At 46.2% G+C, this 14,795-nt stretch overlaps 1 long non-coding RNA gene across 1 annotated transcript; it reads right to left on the reverse strand.

The window, feature by feature from the left end:
• Positions 1-1,732: 1,732 nt before the first annotated feature.
• On the reverse strand, positions 1,733-12,304 carry LOC120402420. The gene is made up of 3 exons (XR_005597232.1): positions 12,023-12,304; positions 3,669-3,826; positions 1,733-2,458 (listed from the first exon to the last, which is right to left on the reverse strand). It is a non-coding gene; the product is annotated as an uncharacterized LOC120402420 (long non-coding RNA).
• Positions 12,305-14,795: the final 2,491 nt, after the last annotated feature.

The following is a 14,795-nucleotide window of genomic DNA, read 5'->3' on the forward strand; positions in this document are numbered from 1 at the left end:
AGGGTTCTAGCAGGTTTTACCCTGCTGAAGGATTTTTCCCCTCCCCCAACAAGCATTTAGCCCAGAGATTTTTGCTGCCTCTCCTTTATTCAAGTACTGTGCTGTGCCAGGGGCTGGATTCTCCTCTTCTCACACCAGCGCAGGTGCCTGGGGTGACATTGAATTCAGTGGAGTAAAAGCAATTATGAGTGAGAGGAAGATCAGGCATCACATATTTAAAGAAAATTACAAGACCAGTCAAAGACAGAACAAAAAAACCATCCTGAAAGAGAAGGGGGAGAACCGGGAAGAGGAGGAGGGGAGAGAGAAAGTAACAGAGAAAGGGAGCTGAGAAAGATGGCACACAGGAACAAGAATAGTACACAAAGCAAATGGAGAAAGAGCGGAGGTTAGGAGAAAGATGATGTGGAAACCAATGGAGGGGAAGGGGACCAAGAAATGGGAAGATAACAGACCTGCAGAAAGTGAAAGAAACCTTTAGAAAAGTTTACCAACAGAGAGACAAAGGTGAGAGAGGGGAGCGTGGGATGAGAAATAGCAAGATAAACCCAAAACAAATACAGAAGAACTTAACACAATTGTGCATTGAATTCATTCTATTCGTATTAGTTTTTCTAAACAGCAGGGATTATCACAGCAATGAGAGATGGAAGAGACCTATTAGGTCAACTAGTCTGTTCCCCTGCAGTGCAGGGCTCTTCCCAGCACCACTTTCTTCCTTTTCTTTTGCTTTTTCCTCCCACTTTTAAAATAACTATTAAACCAAGCTGTTGACAGTACAAGTTATGGTTTGAATAAGAAGTAAGAGTGGGCGTTAGATACACAGAGAAGGGGATACAGCACAGTGCAGGCAGTATAGGTTATGGGTTATAGGAAGGATACATACTGTTATAAAAGTTACAGCAGTTATCTATTCTAGACAGATCAGTCTATCCTTTCACTGTTCAGCTGATACAGGCCCCAAGTCTCTCCATGAACAAACTATGCAGTGTTCCAGCATCCAGTTCTGTAATGTTAGACTAGACAAGTTCCTCCATTTTAGATTCTTCAGTTTTCTTTGACCACCAATTGCACTAGTTGAAATATGCACAGCTGCATCTCGTATATTGTTGAATACACACCAGGATGCCTTGGACACTCTGGCTCCACTGCAGGTATTTCATTATGTCAGTGTGAGAAATACTATTAAAATGTAACATAATACAATGCAGCCTTTCATCGTGTATCACTCTGCATGGAAAGTTAAACAACAGCAATGTTTAAAAGATTATCAACACCAAACAGAAAGCGAACCTTCCACATAGGACAAATAACTCATATCAACAGCATAACAAGCTTATTATTTACACAAACTTTCAAACACAAGTAGAAAGGAACAGTATAGCTGGAGCCTGTTGGCAACAGGATGTGATATCAGGCTCTAAGGAATATTTTGCTAAACCTGGGAATCCCAATTCCCCACCCTCATACAGAGCTGTTAATATTGTTAATGCCCATCTGATTTTTTTTTTAACCATCCTACAAGATTATTAGATTAATGGAGATATCCTATCTCTGAGAGCTGGAAGGGACCTTGAAAGGTCATTGAGTCCAGCTCCCTGCTTTCACTAGCAGGACCAAGTACTGATTTTGCCCCAGATCCCTAAGTGGCCCCCTCAAGGACTGAACTTACAACCCTGGGTTTAGCAGGCCAATGCTCAAACCACTGAGCTATCCTCTCCCAGTACAATGCCTTTCCTTACCTTACCTTAAAGAGAACTTTTAAAGATATTTGTGGTAATATTGTAAATACAGCTTGTGGAACTATCATTTTTATTTTTTAGAGTGTTCCCCGATAGTTATGTAGACCAAACCGCAGATGTCTGAGAGTTTTATTCTTTTTTTGTTTGTTTGTTTTGCAATAGGAACATATTAATTGCCAGCCTGGATCACAGCAGTGGTCCATCTTTCAGTGTATGAAGTACAGTAAGCACTCCCAGAAGATGAATTGTGCCCTTTCTAATATTTCATATGGGAATGTATCTTAATAGCAAGTGAGTTTGTTGGCAACCCTCTTCTTATGACATCTTCAGATAGATTCAGTACAGCTAGCATTATGGCACCACCTGTTAAGAAGCCAGGAAATAGTGAAAAGTAGAGCCTATACAATAGCAGATCTATTCCTAAATCCAAACCAGCAGGGAGTGTGGTATGTCCGTGTGCTTCACAGTTATGCGTTTGGATCAACTATCTGGGTACAATTTGTTGATTGAGCTTCCTTTGGCTCATGAGCCGTAATCTGCGCAATTTATTGGGAGAAGGCTTCTTCTCTGAACTTGTTCCTCTGAAATCCAAACCATCAAGCACAGGAAGGCAGAGTTGTGCAAGGAGACTCTTCCTTGGAAGAGAAGATTAAGATGAACAGGGCAGGCCCATCACAAAGTCCAAGAGCTAAGAGAACCAGGGTCCCCAGTGCCACCTGAAGGTAATCAGAATAGTTACTACCCAGATATAGCACAGGACCTATGGATCAGAGATCACAAAATTATAGGCATGTAAGGAGGGAAGGGATCTCAAAAGGTCATCTAGTCCATCCCCTGTGCTGAGGCAAAATTAAGCATACCCAGACCATCCCAGATAGGGGGCTGTCTAACCTGTTCTTAAAAAAACTGCCAATGATGGGGATTCCACAATGTCCCTTGGTAACCTATTCCAGTACTTAACTATCCATATAGTTAAAAAGCTTTTCCTAATAATTAAACAATCTTCCTTGCTGCAAACTAAGATGATTACTCTTTGCCCCACTCTCAGTGGAAATGGAGAACAACTGATCATCATGCTCTTTAGAAGAGCCCTTAACATATTTGAAGACTTATGTCCCCTCTCAGTCTTCTCTCCTGTGGATGCCCAACTATATTAACTTTTCCTTATAGGTCAGGTTTCCCAAATCTCTTATTTTTGTTGATCTTCTCTGGAATCTATCCAATTTGTCCACGTCTTCCTTAAAGTGTGATTCCCAACACTGGACACAATATTCCAGCTGAATCCTCACTGGTGCTGAGTAGAGTGGTACAATTAGCTTCTGGGTCTTACATATGCTACTCCTGTTAATACATCCTCCCTGAGGGCACCCCACAATACAGATAAACTGTCAAAGACTTAAGTGCAGAATCTGAGGTGTTTAACATTGGATCTGGAGGCAGACCAGTTCACAAAGGCAGTTGTATTCCTTCCCATGCACACTAGTGGTAGGGGAATATCCCTACAGTACTGTGATACAAGTGATGAAAGTCAGGGTCAGGGAAACTGATTCTTTTCCTCCCTCCCTCTCTCTCTCTGGTGTTGCAAAAATAGATAACATAATAGAAACTTAAAACGAGGAGTCCTTGTGGTACCTTAGAGACTAACAAATTTATTTGGGCATAAGCTTTTGTGGGATATAACCCATAGTCCTGAGGAGTGAGGCATGGATTTGCATTCAGTGCTTCTGGGCTTAAGGGTATTTTGATTTAGAGCCTTCAAAGGCAAGATTTTAGCTTCTAATTCTCCACACAAACACAGATTCCTTTGAGTCATACTGGGTTCTATTCCTTACACTACCAGACTCTCTGTGTGACCTTGGCTTTCCAATCACCTTCTCCAAATATCAGCCTCCCCATATGCAGAGCAGGAACAACATTACCCCTTACCTCACACGGCACTGTAAGGCTCAATCCATCAATGTCTGCAAAATGCTTTCAGTGCTCAGATTGAAGGGACAGTATATGACGACAGGTGACCTTCCATGGATTTCCACAGAGCTCTGGAAGCCAGGATGCAGCACAGAAGAGCGGCTAGCTGTTTGGGGCTCAATGGTACAATGGAGAATGTGAGATGAAAGCAGGTCCGACTGCCCCATATCGAGAAACTGTATGTTAAAAGTCCATCCCATGTAGGGTGACCAGATCACCCAGGTCAAATATCGGGACGCGGGGGAGCGGGGCGGGGGCAGAGGGGGAAAAAATGGTGGCAGAGCAAAAAAAAATAAATCCCCCACCCCCGATTCCTCCTCCCTCCGCAAGCGCTGGAGGGAGGCCCAGGAGACTCAGGGGAGCACGGGGCCGAGGTGAGTGTGAGTCCAGCCTGGCCCCGAGCAGGCAGGACTCAGGCGCGGTATCTGGAGGGAGAGTACGGGGTGGCCTGCGGGGCCAGGCAGCGGCTGTTTTCCCCACCTGGGCAGCAGGACTCGGGAGCAGCCGCTGCTGCAGCTCCCACTGCCGCGGGGGGAGGAAGCGGCCGCTGGCCAAGCTCGGCAGCTGCGGCTCTGGCGCCCACGAACCCCCCGAGCCCGGGCCTGCTGCGGGGACCCAGCGCGCACGCTGCGCATACCCAGCCCCTGGCCACTCGCGTCTGGGCTGGCTGCCCAGCTGGTGCAATCCTGCGGGCGGCCTCGGAGTGGGGGCAGCAGGCCCCAGCCCCCCGCATCCCGCTCGGGTCCTGCAGGGGAACGAACGGGACTGGGCTGCCGATGCCTCCGCCATGGGATTGCACCAGCCGGGCAGCCAGCCCAGACGCGACTGGCCAGGGGCTGAGCGCAGTGTGCGCGCTGCCCCGCAGCAGGCCCGGGCTCGGGGGGTTCGGGCCCGGGCACCAAAGCCGCAGCCGCCGAGCGCCACGTGCTTGGCCACTTCCTCCCCCCGCAGCAGTGGGAGCTGCAGCAGCGGCTGCTCCCGAGTCCCCTGCCCAGGTGGGGAGAACAGCCGCCACCTAGCCCCACGGGCCGCCCCCCTACTCTCCCTCCAGGTACCGCGCCCGAGTCCCGCCTGCTCGGGGCCAGGCCAGACTCACACTCACCCCGGCCCCGCACTCCCCTGAGTCTCCTGGGCATGGCATGCTTGGAAAGAGGCGGGGATTTGGGGAGGGAGACAATGGGGCAGTGAGGGGGCGGGGATGGGGGCGAGGATTTGGGGAAGGATCCAATGGGGGAAGGAGGGGGCGGAGTCGGGGCAGGGGAGGGCGCGAGCCCTTCGGGCTCCGGAGCCTTTGCTTGTTTGTCCAGTGTCCCGACCTAACATTGGTCGGGACGCGGGACAAACAAGCAAATATCGGGACAGTCCCGATAAAATCGGGACGTCTGGTCACCCTAATCCCATGAGCCAAGTGGCTTATTTATACACTTGTTTTCGATTGATGAAATCAGTCAGTAAAAACACATTGTGGCTGCAGCTCCTTAGTGCTCTCTCAGCTCCCACCCACCCAGTTCAGGTTTTAGCAAGCAAACACCAAGCAAAACAAACACTAGAGAAATTTTGTGATTTGTTAGCAAGCCAAAGTGATTCTCAGACATTAAATCTATCCCTTTGTGCATTATGCAGGCTTCCTAAATAAAATATAGTGCAATAAGATTCATCATTGTGCCACTGTTTTCTAAAAGCAACAGCAAAGGAGGTTCCAAATTGTTTAATACAGAGGTTCTCAAACTGTGGTCCATGGATAGTTCCCTCTAAGGTGTGTGCCTGGGCAGCTGCACATGAGAGAATGAAGGGCCACCCAACTAATTAGTGGAGCCGCGCAGGTGTGGCTCCACTAATTAGGTGCCTGGACACTGGAGAAGATGCACGTGTAAGGTGAGGTGGTGGCCTTGAGGGGAATAGGGTATAGGTGGGAGAGGGCAGCGGGGTGAGAAGAGAGGGGTAGGGGGGAATTTGGTACATGCAAGGCTGCAGTGGCCAAAGTGGCAACTTTCCCCAGCTCCAGGGCTGCAGCTGCCAGGGAGTGTTGGCCCTTCTTCCCAGCCTCAGCTCTGTGGTTGCTGTGGTAGGGGAGAGACCCCCCCTCTCTCCCAGCCTCAGCTTGGGGGCCACTGCAGTGCGGGAGTGAGGGAGAGACTCACCGCTCCTTCCCAGCCCCAGCTTGGGAGCTTCCGCAGCAGGGGAGAAAAGGCACATCCATCGCATTAGAAAGGTAAGGCTAGTACTTACACACTGGCTGGTGCGGTGAGTGAGTTTTTTTTTTCGACTATCGCATCTCAGCGTCTGATGCGCGCGGAGTGAACTCTTAGTTCTCGACGACTCCTCTCTCTCCACGGCGGCTGCTGAGTTAGCAGAGAGCTTGGAGGCGCGGAGTTGGTTCCGCGCGCCTGGGGGGATGTGCGTTCGTTCTAACTAGGGTAGTTCGAATTCAGCTACGCTATTCACGTAGCTGAATTTGCGTACCCTAGTTCGACCCCCATTCTTAGTGTAGACCAGGCCTAAGACTACTGATATTAAAATATGAGTTGTGTGCTTTTATTAGTAGAACAAAAACATGTTAATTATTCAGGTTTTTTTTTATATAGCGCTTTTATCCAAAGTGCTTTTCAATAGTTAGCTAACAGTACAAACAACTAGGGTAATCAGATGTCCCGAATTTATAAGGACAGTCCTGATTTTGGGGCCTTTTTCTTATATAGGCACCTATTACCCTCCACCCCCGTCCCGATTTTTTACACTTGCTATCTGGTCACCCTACAAACAACATTTGGAAAGATCATTAAGTGGTTCGCTGAGATCCTCAGTAATTTTCAAGTGGTCCGTTAAAAAAAAAGTTTGAGAACCACTGGTTCTGAAAATGTATCTCTGTAAATCTTCAGAGTGGCACCCTAAATTAGGTTCAACTAGAACTGTTGGATGTGGTAAAGTGATTATCAAGATGTTAACTCAGAGTATTATGGGTTGGAGCCATACTCTAGCCCTCTCTTGCTTCCTGTTTAGTGTGTGTTTTCTTCCCTCTGTTTGTATATAGCTGAATAAAGCAAAATGTTCCCAGCCTGCACAACTGTCAGTCAAGTATGTTTCTTGTGCATTGCAAGGTCCCTTTACAAAATTGGAGCAGCCAACTATTTCAGTGTATCAGCACTTAAAATTTCTGATGTTGGAAGTAAGAGGGATCCTCTTTACTTTTCTATGGAATAGTAATACAAGTTGTTATGGCATTAATAGTAAACCAGCACCAGACATGAGACAGTTTTATTGTGCCACAATGAAAGGGAATCCTATAGAAATCCTTTGTTTCTGTATCAGTTTGGAGAAACAGAATTTCATAAGTGCTGAGAATAAAGACACAGGAGATTTAGGATAATGGCTTCTTGCTAAAAATATATTAAACTTTCATAGAAATAAAGATCAGCACCTTTTTGCAGGCACAGTTTGCACCCATGACTTTTATAAGCACAAAATCTGCACGCACAATTTTGCACTGCAGTTGAACTGTGGGCACAAATCCTAATAGTTTCATGGCAGGTACAAAACAGGTAGTAGAAACTGCTAAGACCCACATTTGTAATTCATATAGAGGCCTTGTTTATGGACACAATTTCCATCTGCAAACAGCGGGTCAGGGCCATAGCCTAGCTGAGAATTTCCCCACTATAGCTCCACTCACTGAAAAACAACATCTATATTAACTATAACAACTTAACTTGAAAATGTTTCCCAGCAGCTGCCTGTCTTCTTTTATGTCAGGAAATTGAAAAGATGGTCCGGGGCACCACGGAGCTGGGTAGCATCTCTAAAGCTTGGAGACTGAGAAAAACTTGTTTCCTTTCCCCGTTATTTATAGGGTTAAATGGAAATTGAGTAAAGCTGGTATTTTCCATCAGACCACTAGATGGTAGTAAATACTAGAGCTGAGAGAAATCACCTGGTGAGCAAGGTCTCTCCTTCCCTCAGGACAAGTATACTACAATGTCCTGCAATGCCTCAGACTAATATACTTATCCTGTGGACTTGCATATAGCCTATATCCTATGCTAACACAGTTCTCTCTCTTTCCCTCTCCTGTGTAAATGAGATCACCTCCTCTTAAGCCCTCTGCTAGCTCCCATTACAGGTTTTTGAAGAGCCCCATCCACCCCAAGACATCAGGCTTATCCTTCTTGCTCACTTGTGTTCAGCAGTGGTCCTGCTCTTCTGCATGCAGCTGTTCTGGGCTCCCTGACAGGAAGCCCCTTAGCTTCTGCTACAGACATGTGCTGCCTCACATTGCAGCTCCCTAAGCTGAGGAGACGAGGGAGGCAGCTCCCACCAAGAAAATGTAGCAAGGCAAAGCAGGACTGGCTGTAGGAAGGCTCCTTCCTCTTGTGGCCCCTGACCCTTATTCTCCTCTGGCACAGACCTCCTTAGTGGCCTACTCTTAAAGCCTGGAAACTGGTCAAACCCAAGGTTCTATCCAGTGGCGAGTTTCCTAGGAGTTATGGAAGAAAAAGTTTTAAGTTTAATACCAATGGGTAATTTAGAAACCAGAAAAATTGATATAACAAGTGTTCACATCCTAATTCTGGAAACTATTTGGGGAAGAGCTAGATGCCAGAATAATCATCAGTGTTAGAAACAGAGATATTATAGACAGAGCTGGCAGAACTACCTATTATTAATGTTGCCCAACAGTTCCCATTATAAAACCCTGTTTTCCGTTCCCTCTCACTTTGCCAAACTTTATTCACATTGGCTGAAATTTCATATGACGAGTGTCTCATGCTGAATTTTTTAGAAAATTTCAGCCAAAACATTGCAGCCATTTCTGAGAACAAAGCTAGGCACAAAGATGTTTTGGCAAAAATTCAGCAACCTTTTGTTTGAAAAGCTTTAGCACTCCCCTTCTTTGTAGCAGGGACTTGAAATGTGACAGAAGGGGTGGCCTATGTGACAGGAATGTGCCTTTTGCTGTCTCCATGAAAATCCAATCAAATTTGGCAAAATTATCAGCTTTTGAAAAATCTCAAATAGGACATTCTTACTAGAGCCTTATTAGATTAGCAGCTAAAATATCCAAAGATTCCGTCACACTGAGCATGATGCAGCCCAGGGCTAAACAGGACTTTGCTTGGAATTGCTGCTCTGGGTTGCTTCAGGCCAGGTCAGGCCAGGGCTGGGCACCAGAACTGAAAGCAGGGAGACTGTCTCTCCTGTGCTCTCATTGATCCCTCTGCTGGGCTCAGGCAGCATGGAGGTGGAAGCTTCCTGATTTGAATGCAGAGGGACAAGAGATGTACCTGTGAGGATGGTGGGGGTAGATTGGGACTAGGAGCCTTGGAGAGGAATGGGAAGACTGTGACTGGCTGGGCAAGGACACTGGAAACCAGGGAATTTGTAGTTCAGAGGATTTGTGTCCCCATTCTCTGCTAAGGATCCAAAATGAATTGGGATTTCATCTCTCATTGAGTTGTGTGGTGCATCATGGGAGTCCTGTGACTGCAGGTGCACTGTCAGAGTCCAGCCAGAGAGCCGTGCCCATAGGGGAGAAAAGGAACAAGAGGCACCAAAACTACAACACCCAGGAGTTACCATTTGCTCTCAGTGCTACTCAAAATACAGCCATTTCACTGGGCAGAAACTTCAGAGCAGCTGGCTTGATCAAGGGGGTTTCACAGTGCCCTTTCCAGCCAGGACCAGCTCTCTCTCCTTCAGTTTTAGTGTCAGGATGAGCCCAATGTCAGGAGCAGACACCTCTTTGTCTCTGTTGCTACTGATATCCCACTGGGGATGGCACAGCCTTCACTGGGAGTCAGAATGATAAAGAGGAGACTCAGTCAATACCCTGGGTCCACAAGCATCCTTACTACAGTGAGAGTGAGCTTGGGGTCCCTCAGCAAAGCCCAGTACACGCCACAAAGACAGTGCACTGAGCTTGTTTTGCTCTCACACAACAGAGATACAATCAGATGGAATTTTCCTGCTTCTGTGTCTTCCCTTATTTAGTCTATGAGCTCCTTAGGTCAGGGACATGCTGGATTTGTCTTGTGTAAAGGCAGAGTGTGTTTAAGGCACTATCCCTATGAGGTACTCTAGTCCCACCCCTGACATGAATTCCATTTTAGCTCCAAGCAAAGACCACAAATCTCGCCCCTCCCCACATCCATCTGCTTCCTTCCCTCCCTTCTAGGTCATGGAGAGAACAGGAAGTTCAGCCTTGCTCTCAGCATGCTTATAACCCCTGCAGCTCTGCATTCAAATAATGATGTAATCAAATCTCATGCTGTAGGACTTCAGCTGGTTATTTGCAAGGGTCAGGAAGAATCCTTCCCCCTCCCACCTCTGCACAACTGGCCAGATGCATCCTGGGTTTTCCCCCCCCATCTTCCTCATCAGCATCAGGGATGAGGAATTTTCCCAATATCATCTTGGCAAGGACTTGTGGAAGGGAGGTTCAGCTTCCTCAGCAGCATGGAGCAGGGATCACCTGCTAGGACCATCTCAGCATAACATTCCCTGCCATGGGATAGGGGCCTCCGGTGTTGGCATCACCTTGATCTCTCTTCTCTGCCTGGCACAGAACAGTTTAGCCTCCTGAGTACTGGAAAGTGGACAAGACATTTGGCTCTGATTTGATCAAATAAAACCTCTTTGGAAAGACTCAGAAGCAAGTTGTCTTGTATCTCTAATTCTTTATAAAGTGGGGCACAGAGAGGGTGATTTCCCCAGGGCATCATGCAAGTCTGTGACAGAGCTGGGAACAGAACTCAAAAGTCCTGACTGAGAAATACTTGACTGTAGAGCAGCAGCACTGGGGAGATGGCATGTGCCTGCAGCAGAAGACAGGGTTAGATGCTTCCTGCCATGGGGCCCAGAGTGGTTGCATGCTCAAGCATAGGCCAGCTGCAGAAAACAGCTGGGCAGGAAGAGTACAGCTGGCTTCAAGCTGGGTAATCGGAACTCTCTTACTAGCATTGTAGGGGACCAGGAGAGGGGGAGAGAGAGGTGTGTGCGCACGCACCCACATCTTTTCACAGAAACTGGTAGTGGGGAGCCATGCTGTATTGGGGGCACAGGTGCCATGATATACGAGAACATTAAAATGGCTAGGTGGAGTATACCTGTCCTCACTACAATTTACTGAGAATAGGTAAATGCTTCCTTAAGGTATGAAGAGTTAACCCTTAATTCACGAAAATAAATTTCCTTCTGCTCCTTCCTTGTTGTGCACCAAAGCCCAGCATTTCCCCACAGCCAAGAACTGCAACATGAAATCAGGTTTCATACAATGGCTGAACCCAGCTGACTGTACAGGCCATGGGGGGGATAACAGGACAGTAAGGAGCATTCAGCTCCAAGTTTCTGGTTCTAATGAAGCCTGGGCAGGTAGAGATTGAAAGTGGTTACTATGGGATGGCTGGTAGATAGACCAGTCAGTCATTTCATGGAGGCTAAGTTCATGTCTTAGTGAAAAGATGCACACACATTAATCACACTAACTGGCTTCTTTATTAGTAGTCCTAAAAGAGAAGCCAAGGAATGAATGGGCTTCATGTTGGGATTCTCTCCAAGACCTTTTCCATTTGGCTTGCTCAAAGCACCTTGTCCAGTTCTGGGAGAACATTTCATCCAGCTTTCTGGGATCCAAAAAACCTCAGTTCAACTCCAGCTCGTCACTCAGGTTACTTTTATTAGGCATGTAACAGCCCTAAGCCCATGCTGGCCAGGCCCCGATACAGGTGGCTTAGGTACAGGGTAACACCATAATTCCAAACCATATCTCACACAATGCACATTTTTACTAGCTACTAACATCTACACTTCTTGAATCTAATTGGTTTGGACATCCTATAGATCATGTAAGGACCAAGTGCTTTGCAAATCATGTAAGGACCAATCACTTATGTCCTCACCTTATCTGCATTTGAAGCTTATCAGTTCAGGGAGTTCCCAATTACCTCAACTGACTTGAAAACACCATCTCCTACACACAGCCTGTCATACCCTGTTTTCAGTTTAACCTTGCACTCAAATTAAGGTATATGCAAGCTTAGTCGCGTCCAGCCAGATCTACAGCGACTCTATAGAGACTGAACTAATCTTTCATCCCTAGAGGCAATCCCTCTAAGATCATGGGCGAAGCACATCAGCAGGGAAGCTTGTACCAGCACATCCCTTGTTCTGCAGGGCTGCCAGTCTTGTATTTTACTAGCACAAATTCACATACACAGTATTTTTTTTAAATAAATGACCTAAACCTCTGCAATCAAGGTTCCAAAGGCTTAAAAAAAGGAAAGTGCTCATAACACCAAGACTTAGTGTGTATAAATTACCTGTGCACCACGTTGAAAATGTGCAGGTAAGATAATGCAAGGATATCTGCCAAGTTTGAGAGCCTTCTGGGGTCAGCTGGATACTCCACTGACTCTCCTCCGTCAGTCTGATACAAAGTCCACTGAATTCAAGAGAATACGAGATCAGAGCAGGCTCCCATCCCCCCCATATGGCTTCTGGGACATCAACAGCTGGCCAGGATAGTCTGCACAGAGCCTCTGCAGTAGCTCTGGCCAATGGAGCTGCACTGCTGGGGACTCCCCTGGCCATGGCTGCCATAAAACACACACAGATAATACAACCAGGTTTGTAGGTTAGATTAATTCTGGTTTGATGGAAAATCCTACATCGAATTTGTAGTCACATTGAGAATCTAACAAAAAGCAGAGTTGTTTCTACTGGAGACTTAATTTTATGCAAGATAAAAAAATTATAAGCAGAGCAGCCTAGAAATCTTCAGTTTGTACAAGAATAACTAATAAGGGTAAGTTTTCACTGTATAAACATGAACCAGATACAAGAGACCGTTTAGAAGAGATGGTTCCAATTTCAATATTTACTTATCATTGTGCACATTCAAAATCAATAGTATGTTCCTTTGATATTATTCCCCCCACACCCTCATTTCTAGTGGAATGTATGTTTAATATAGACCTGGCGTAAATATTTAATTTCCACACATAGAACAGCAAAATCCAATCCATTACTATGGGTCACGACCCCTTCAGAACAGGGACACAGCTCATAAAATAAAGTATAAGAAGCCAAACCATTTCTCAGAAGACAAGGTTACATGAACTACAAAATAGGGAACTCAATTACCGTAAGTTACAGTAGATATTTTAAATTAATGAAATGAACTGGTAGTTTTCACTGGTTTTCACTCACTTGATTATCTATATATTTTGTTGCTTGCATTGCATCATTGACCAGACTTGTGCAAACATAACTATAATATTCCTGTTCATTTCATGTTCAGCAAGTTGCTGTAAAACATTTCAAGCTCCTTCTCACTGGGACCACAGGACTCCACATCAGTGAGACAGGCCAGAAGAACAAAAGAAGAAAAAATACTGGCAAGGGTGAGCTGACAAAAACCGCCATCACTTCCACTTAAATTCCTATACTTGGAGTAGATCTGTTCACTGCAGCCCAGCCATAGGCTGTGCTGCAGTTCCCAGGCTTATAAGGCAGAAGGCTGGGAGGTGATAAGATCTGTAGCCTATTAACTGTTTCTATGGCCTTTGTGGGCATGGTTAATCCTATAGTCCCCAGACTAAGTGATTCCTTCTCTGTGTGAGAAAAAAAATTAAAATAAAATTAAAAATTAAAATTAAAAACCTTCCATTATTTATTTTTCAACAAAATAAACAAGCTCCACAAAACCTCCACTTCCGTTCCTTACTGTTGGCACACAGACATCTAAAATATATGACTATTCACAAAATCTAGCAGTACTGAACATGCCAAACTAAGAGACAAGGTGGGTGAGGTAATCTCTTTTATTGGACCAACTTCTGTTTGTGAAAGACAAGCTTTCATAGACTCATGGACTAAGACCAGAATGGACCATCATCTAGTCTGATCTGCACATTGCAGGACACAGAACTTCACCTTCCACTTCTGTAATAGACCCCTAGCCTCTGGCTGAGTTATTGAAGTCCTCAAACCATGATTTAAAGATGTCAAGTTACAGAGAATTCACCATTTACTCTAAATTAAACCTGCAAGTGATCTGTGCCCAATGCTGCAGAGGAAGGGGAAAAAAACCCAGGGTCTCTGCCCATCTGACCTGGGAGAAAATTCCTTCTTGACTCCAAATATGGTGGTCAGTTGGACCCTGATAATTTTCACAAGACTTATCAGCCAGACACCTGGGAAATAATTCTTCACAGTAACTCAGAGCCCTCCCCATCTAGTGCCCTTACCAGCCCATGGGGGATATTTGCTACTAGCAATTGCAGATTGGATACAAGTCATTGTAGGCAGTCTCATCAAACCACCCCTTCACAAATGTATCCAGCTCAGTCTTGAAGCCAGTTAGGTTTTTTGCTCCCACTGCTCTCCTTAGAAGGCTGTTCCAGAAGTTCACTTCTCTGATGGTTAGAAACATTTGTCTCATTTCAAACCTAAACTTGTTGATGGGCAGTATGTATCCATTTGTTCCTATGTCCACACTGGAGCTCAAATAACTCCTCTCCCTCCCTGCTATTTATCCCTCTGATGCATTTATAGAGAGCAGTCATCTCTTTTGAGCTACACAGAGCTGAAGAATGTTGCAAGGAAGGCTCCTCCCCAACTCTGGGGGCACAAGGACACAGATGGTGCCTCCCTTCTCCACTCCCCCACCCCGACCGCGGCCTTGGTGAAAAAGAACTCCACAGTGGGGCCAGCCAGTGACTTGACTTGAGGAGCAGTGACAGAAGCACCTACAGTTTTGACTGGACTTCCTCTGCTCTGTGCTAATTGGCTGTTTGCTTCAAACCTGCCTCTCCCCGTCTCCTCATCTCAGCTTCACTCCACAACTGCCCCCCCCTTCTCCTGCCCTGTCGTGCTCACTCATCTTCCTTTCCCTTTAGCTTATCCCCTCCTAACTCCCCTCCCCTCACAAAAAAGTCATGGCACTGAAGTGATGGCTTGTGCCATCACACTGCTTTGCATGTTTTTCCTCCCCACCCCCCACTCTCTGTCTGCCTGGCCTATTTAGACTGCAAGCTCTTCAGGAGGCAGGGATTGTCAACTACTCTGTACAGCGCTCCACTCTTCGTTGGT

This window comes from Mauremys reevesii, linkage group 3 (genome assembly GCF_016161935.1).
Source record: "Mauremys reevesii isolate NIE-2019 linkage group 3, ASM1616193v1, whole genome shotgun sequence".
Taxonomy (NCBI): domain Eukaryota; kingdom Metazoa; phylum Chordata; order Testudines; family Geoemydidae; genus Mauremys; species Mauremys reevesii.